Genomic DNA, 8,254 nt, shown 5'->3' on the forward strand with positions numbered 1-8,254 from the left:
TCTGAAAAACAAACTGAGGGTTCTAGAGGGGAGGGGGGTGGGAGGATGGGTTGGCCTGGTGGTGGGTATTGAGGAGGGCACGTTCTGCATGGAGCACTGGGTGTTGTGCACGAACAATGAATCATGGAACACTTCATCTAGAACTAATGATGTAATGTATGGGGATTAACATAAGAATAAAAAAATAAATAAAAAAAAATTAAAAAAAGAATCAGACAACTTAAAAAAAAAAAATCAGACAACTTATGTGTAAACTAATTAGAATTTAAATAAAAACTTGAAACAAAAAAACAAAGAATATATGGGGCTCCTGGCTGGCTCGGTTGGTAGGGCACACGATTCTTGATCTTGGGGTATTGAGTTCGAGCCCCACAATGGGTATAGAGATTACTTAAAAAGAAAAAAAAAAAATCTTAAAAAAAAATAATAATATAGCTGTCCCGTGAGCAACTTCAACTATGCCATCATAGAGATTCTAAATTGTGACTGTCCTCAGATATCTGTCAGCTGACAATTTTTCCAATTGTTCATTGCAACTGTATAGAAATACAGTTGATTTATATATATATTGTCCTTCAAACTTCTTAAATTCACTTACCAGTTTTCATATCTATTTTTGTAGATTCCTGGGAATTTTCTATGTCCATGATCGTTTGTCTATAGAAACAAAGACCGTTTTATTTGATTGTCTTCAATCTGTATGCCTTTTATTTTGTACAGTGGTGAGGACCTCCAGTTCTGTGTTGAATCGGAGAGGTGAAAGCAGACATCTTTGCCTTGTTCCTGATTTTCTAGAGGGAAAATCTTTCATCTTTTACCATTGAGTAGGATGTTAATTGTGAGGGTTTTGTAGGTGACTTTTATCAGGATGAGGAAGTTCCTTCCTATTCCTACCATTTTATTGTTTTCTTTTTGTCTCGATTTTTTGTTCCTCTGGTTCTTCCTTTCCTGCCTCTTTTTTTTTTTTAATCTATTTTATTATTTCTATTGGTTTTTTAGCTATACTTCTTTCCACTGTGCGTGTGTGTGTGGTTGTTCTAGGGATTACATTATTCACTCATGTTTTCCCAGTACTGCTTCATACTAAATGTAGAAAACTTGCAACATATAAATCCATCTGTCCCCTCTCCAATATACTATAGCGTGAAATGGATTCCATCTACATATATCTTATTAACCCCACAAGACAGTATTGTCACTTTTTTTTTAAGATTTTATTTATTTATTTGAGAGAGAGAGAGCACACAAGCAGGGAGAGTGGCAGAGGGAGAGGGAGAAACAGGCTCCCTGCTGAGCAGGGAGCCCGATGCGGGGCTCGATCCCAGGACCCTGGGATCATGACCTGAGCCAAAGGCAGACGCTTAACGACTGAGCCACCCGGGCGCCCCGACAGTGTCGTCACTTTTAAAGAGTCTTAAAAAGAAATAAAAAATAAAAATAAAGAGTCATACATAAAATAATGAAATGAAGAGGAAAATAACAGACCCTTTGCATTTACCCACTGATGGTCTTTATTCCTCTATGAGGACCTAAGTTTCCATCTGGTATTATATCCCTTCAGCCTGTAGGACTTTCTTCAGCGATTATTGTAGTGAGAATCTGCTGGTGGTGAATTTTCTTTTATCTGAGAATCCCTATTTTACTTTTATTCTTGAAGGATGTTTTCAGTGGATATAGAATTCTTTTTTTTCCAGCCTTTGAAGAGATCCTTTTACTTTTTTTTTTTTTAAGATTGTATTTATTTATTTGACAGAGAGAGACACAGTGAGAGAGGGAACACAAGCAGGGGGAATGGGAGAGGGATAAGCAGGCCTCCCGCTGAGCAGGAAGCCCAATGCGGGGCTCGATCCCAGGACCCCGGGATCATAACCTGAGCTGAAGGCAGACTCTGAACGACTGAGCCACCCAGGCGCCCCTACTTTTTTTTTTCAAGATTTTATTTATTTATTTGAGAGAGAGCATGAGAGGGGGAGGGTCAGAGGGAGAAGCAGACTCCCCGATGAGCAGGGAGCCCAATGCAGGACTCTATCCTAGGACTCCAGGATCATAACCTGAGTTGAAGGCAGTCTCTTAACCAACTGAGCCACCCAGGTGCCCGAGATCCTTTTACTTTTATTTGCTATTTATAGTCCACTCTCTAGGGGCTTACTTTAGCTGTTTTTATGTGTGTGTGTTAAATCCAGAGGGTTTTTTTTTTGTTTTTTGTTTTTTTCTGTGTAAAATTGCTCTGGCAGGATCTTACTCAACTATTACCAGAAGCAGATGTGTCACAACTTTATTTTCCAACTAGGCTTTTTCTTTTGAAAAAAGTGAAACCTATAGGAAAGTTGCAAGAATATTACAACAAACTCCCATACGTCCTTTACCTAGATTCACAATATAATACCTATTATTCTTTTTTTTCTGAACCATTTGAAAGCTAGTTCCAGACATCAAGCCACTTTGCCCATAAATCCTTCATTGTGTGTTTCCTAAGAACTAGGACATTCTCTTACACAGCTAGAATTCAATTCTTAAATTCAGGAAATTTAATATTAATACTAATATTCAGTTCATATTTAATTTTTATTATCCCAATATTGTCCTTTATAGTTTATAGAGTTTTTTTTTTTTTCCAAGATTAATCTAGGATCTAGGATCATGCATTGCGTTTAGTTGTTATGTCTCTGGTCGAATCTCGAACAGTTTCTCAGCCTTTGTTGAACTTTTAAGAAATTGACAGTTTTGAAGATACAGACCATTTGCTCTGTAGAATGATCAGTTTTGGCTGATGCATCACTGTCAGGAAGACTCAACACATCACATCAGGAGACAGGTGATGCCCGTTTGTCCCATTTTTTGTGATGTCAACTTGGATCACTTGGTTAAGGTGGTGTCTGCCAGTGTCCCCACTGTGATGGCACTTTTTTCCCCCTTTGTGATTAATAAAGAATTGGTGGGAAGATGTTTGGCTGGGTAAGCATCCTGTTCCCAACACACTTGCATCCTATGATAGCATCCAATTCTGATTCCTGCCTGAGTCAATTATTACTGTGATGGTTGCCAAATAATTTTTCTACCTCTGTCATTTCCACATGTATCAGTCAGCATTCCACTGTAAAGAGGCACTTGCCCTCCCCCTCCCTTTATTGATTAACAATTCGCAAGTTCTTCTAAGTTTTTCATTCATTGTGACACTCACATTGTCCTGTATTTGACCAATGGGAGCACCTTTCAGCTAGTTCCTCTGTTCCATTGTCGGGATTCCACAGTTCTTTGGAAGTTTCTGGAACAATAGGATGTTCCAGAGTCATTCTGCACAGTCCCTGCCCAGCCCAAGAATGGAATCAGCCATTTCTTCAAGGACTACTGTTTCCTTATAGTGTTTTGTCAGCTGTACTCCAGGCAGCTTTATCTGTTGGGTCCGGGGGAGAGATGCTCATTAGAGTTAAGGACAAGTAAGAAGCTCGTGTTGTCATCTGAGGGAAATGTGTCCACAATCCGGTCCACCTGCTGCATATCTCTGTGGATGGAACACCATAGTCACTGCCCTCTCTGCTGGCAGGCTGCATAGACCAAAGAACAGTCTGGAAGTCTTTCTTATTGCTGATATTTGGAGCGCCATATGGGTCCATGTGTTCTTATAAAAAGAAAAATACAAAAAAAAGAAAAATATAAAAAAAAAACACGTCACCATGTGTTCTTATAAAAAGCTGAGCCATGTTGAAGGAGCAGGGGACTCTTGATCTCAGGGTCATGAGTTTGAGCCCTATGTTGGGTATAGAGATTACTTAAATAAATAAAACTTTTTTAAAAAAATTAAAAAAACTGAGCCGTTCATAATGACATTTAAAAACTGAGTTTAATTTGTTGACTCTTAGCCCTCATTCAAGTCAGGGTGTAACACTGTGGTAGTTTCATTTTTATATGTCCTCTACAGTTAAGAATAGTGCACTTAAGATTTTCCTTCTTATTTCTGTGGTGTGAATTATGGAATCACTTAGAACACAGCAAGATGTAAAAGAACCACAATTTGATTGGCTTTTGCAATTTACCGAATGTAGCTTGTTATTGCAAAAGAAAATGTGGAGGGGCACCTGGCTGGCTCAGTTGGTAGAGCATGTGACTCTTGATCCCAGGGTCATGAATTCAAGCCCCACAGTGGACATAGAGCTCACTAAAAAAAATAAATAAATAAAAAGGAAAAAGAAGAGAAAATGTGGAAAGGAGTCTATTCAAGGGAATTTCTTGGCATGTTTCTATTTTATCATAAAAAAGAGAGTACTGTAAGGATAAAGAGGAATGGAGGCCTAATCCTCATCTATAGGTTGTTCCTGAAATGCTCCTTCCTAAAAATAAATAACTCATGAAATATTTACTTCAGGAAGCTAGAACTTTAAGTTTTGGTCAATAGCGCTGAACACAGTAAATCAAACTATACCTCTTATAAATTGTGTATTTTTTTTAAAAAAAGATATTATTTATTTATTTGTCGGAGAGAAAGAGTGTGTACAAGCAGGGGGGTGGCAGGCAGAGGGAGAAGCAGGCTCCCCACTGAGCAAGGAGTCCTTAGCGGGACTTGATCCCAGGACCCTGGGATCATGACCTGAGCCGAAGGCAGACACTTAACCAACTGAGCCACCCAGGCGTCCCAAACTGTATATTTTTTAAATGAATATGTTTTATTTTTAACTAAATAATACATGTTTATCCAAAACAAAATGTTTTGACTCTAAATAGTATTTTAAGCTTAAAAAAGTAAAAAATGATCAACATGTTTCATTATTTTCCTTATCCCCTATTTTTTATTTTGTAAAATTTCTTCTAGTTAAGCTTCACCCTCACTAAGACTTTTCCTTCTTTTAAGTAAGCTCTTCACCCAGCATGGGGTTTGAACTCACGACCCTGAGTCCACCCTCTACCAACTGAGCCAGCCAAGTGCCCCACAGTAAGGCGTTCTTAAATTTGAAGCTGCATTATCCTTTTCATCTCTTGCTTTTAAATGTTTTCACTTTCACAACACGACAAGTTTCAGAATCCTTTAAAAATGACTTTATTCAAATTGCTTTCTAAAAGTGAGATTTTGTATTATTTGTCTTTCATACCATCCAGAACCACATTTGCCTGAATAGACATTTTGGATGGACTCAGTGTCATTTGGGCCCAAGTGACAGCAAATGATGAAGCAAAACTGTAGAAATTGTCCAACATCTTTTGTGTGAATCAAGTTGATGATCTGCTGAGGATCTAACAGCTTTGCCTTTGTCTGCTGAGACAGATTGTCCAATAATTCTACTGAAATTCCCATCTGAGCAATAAGACAACTAGATCGATGGAAGAGAACAGAGAACCAGAAATAGGCATATACAAATAGAGTCAGCTGATCTTTGACAAAAGAGCAAAGGCAATTCAATGGTGAAAGAAAGAATAATCTTTGCAACAAATGGTGCTGGAAAACAGGACATCCACATGCAAAAAAAGAAAGGAATCTAGGGGCACCTGGCTGGCTCAGTCAGTAGAGCATGTGACTCTTGATCTTGGGGTTGTAGGTTCGAGCCCCACGTTAGATATAGAGATTGCTTTAAAAAAATAAAATCTTTTAGGGGCGCCTGGGTGGCTCAGTCGGTTAAGCGACTGCCTTCGGCTCAGGTCATGATCCTGGAGTCCCTGGATCGAGTCCCGCATCGGGCTCCCTGCTTGGCAGGGAGTCTGCTTCTCCCTCTGACCCTCTCCCCTCTCATGTGCTCTCTCTCTCTCTCTCATTCTGTCTCAAATAAAAAAATCTTTAAAAAAAAAATAAAAATAAATAAAATCTTTTAAAAAAAGAATCTAGACATAGACCTTACATCCTCACAAAAATTAATTCAAAATGGATTATAAATCTAAATGTAAAATATAAAACTATAGAATTCATAGAAGTTAACATAGGAGAAAACATAAATGACCTTGGGTTGGGTGATGACTTTTTAGATACAACACCAAAAGCATCATTCATGAAAGAAAAATCGGACTTCGATAAAATTACAAACGTCTGCTCTACCAATCTGAGTAGCAGACGGAGCCTGGACAATATTCATGGCTACCAGGAAGTGTCAGCTTCCTTCCTTCCTCCCTCCCTCTCTCCCTCCCTTCCTTCCTTTTCCTTCCATCCTTCCTTCCTTTTCCTTCTTTTTCCTTCCTTCCTTCCTTTTCCTTTCTCCATTCCTTTTCCTTCCTTCCTTCCTTCCCTCCTTCCCTCCTTCCTTCCTTCCATTTTGAAGAAGGCAACAAATTCTAGGAGATAATATATTGGCTTATATCTGAATCAGGACAGGAAAAGGAGAGCTTCCCCATTTTTGTAGGAAATGAAATTATTCCCATCACAAAAAGAGCACAACATGGCTGTTGTTTTATAATCAGGAAAGCCAACCACAAATCTACCCTTACCCCTGCTTTGCCCCTGTTTGCACCAGGCTTCTGGTCACCTGGCAGCAGGGAGGGAAGGCAGCAACTGAGAGCCCTGAGCTTACTGATCTAGTCAAGCCAAGAAGTTTCCAGAACTTGTGGGACAGCTCCCAGAAGTTTCCAGAACTTGTGGGACAGCTCCCACCCAGTCACCTACATAGTGACCGAACAGCCCTCTTGGTAAGTTGACCTGATCCTTTATGTCGTGCTCCTGGCCTCACAAGTAGATTCGATGCAGAAACTCAAAACTCACTGTGAAACCATTGGCTGTTACATGGAACATGAGAATTTCGAAGTTTTTAGCAAATTACATATTTCAACTTATTTATAAGTGGACTTCTGAAGAAAGCATTTAATTTACTACTCAACCACTGATAAAATTAAATATGATATAATGCTATCGTTAAAAACTATGGTCACAAAAATTGTAATATATAACATACAATTTACCATTTTAAAGACTTTTACCATTTTGTTTTTGGGGCACCTGTGTGGTTCAGTCTGTTAAGCATCTGTCTTCAGCTCAGGTCATGATCCCAGGGTCCTGGGATCAGGGTCTGCATTGGGCTCCCTGCTCAGTGGGGAGCCCGCTTCTCCCCCTCCCTCTGCCCCTCACCCCCACCCCCCAGCCCCACTCCCATTCCCACTCCCACTTGTGTTCTCTCTCACTATCTCTTTCTCTCTCAAATAAGTAAATACAATCTTTAAAAAAAAATTGTTTTTGAGTAATCTCTCTACCCAATGTGGGGCTTAAACTCACAACCCCAAGATCAAGAGTCACACACTCCACTGAATCAGCCAGGCGCCCCTAAAATTTATCATTTTAGAGTGTGCAATTTGGTAGTATTAGTACATTCACAACATTGTGCAACCATCACCATTATCTAGCTCCAGAACATTTTCATCACCCCAAGAGGAAACTCCACACCCTTTAAGCAGTCACTCCCCAGGCCTTCTATTCTCCAGCCCTGGCAACGACCAATCTACTTTCTGTCTCTGGGATTTTTCTGTTCTGAACATATCCTATAAATGAATCATACACTATGTGATCTTTTGTGTCTGGCTTCATTCACTTACCACAGTGTTTTCTAGGTTCATCCCTTTTATAGCATGTGTCAACACTTCATTTTTAAGGCTGAACAATATTCCAATGTATAGACATAGCACATTTTGTTTATCCGTTTTTCAGTTGATGGACATGTGGGTTGTTTTCTACTTTTTGGCTATTGTGAGCAGGGCTGCTTTGGCCATTCCGGTACACATTTTTTGTTTGAACACCTGTTTTCAATTAGTTTGGTTACATACTTAGGAGTGGATTTGCTGGGTCATATGGTAATTCTGTGTTCAGCAACCACCAAACTGGTTTCCACAGTGGCTGCACCATTTGACATTCCCACCAGCAGTGAACGTGGGTTCCAGTTTCTCCACTTAACCGACACTTGACTTGTGGTGGAGTTTTTTGTGTTTTTTTGTTTGTTTTTGTTATAATCATTCTAATGCGTGTGAAGTGGTATCTCATTGTAATTTTTAAAAGAGAAGATGCTTTTGATTTTTTTAAGATTTTATTTACTTATTTGAGAGAGGGTGAGTGAGAGAGAGCGTACAAGTGGGGGACGGGGGAGGCAGAGGGAGAAGCAGACTCCCCACTAAGGAGGGATCCCGATGCAGGGCTCGATCCCAGGACCCTGAGATCATGACCTGAGCCAAGGCAGACCCTTAACCGACTGAGCCACCCAGGCACCCCCAGAAGATGCTTTTTATGATTTCAATCTTTTTAAATTTATTGAGACTTGTTAAATATATATAATGCTGTTTTATAAATAACACGAGT

Source organism: Leptonychotes weddellii, chromosome 10 (assembly GCF_054177405.1).
Source record: "Leptonychotes weddellii isolate Sample4059 chromosome 10, ASM5417740v2, whole genome shotgun sequence".
In the NCBI taxonomy this organism is placed as follows: Eukaryota; Metazoa; Chordata; class Mammalia; order Carnivora; family Phocidae; genus Leptonychotes; species Leptonychotes weddellii.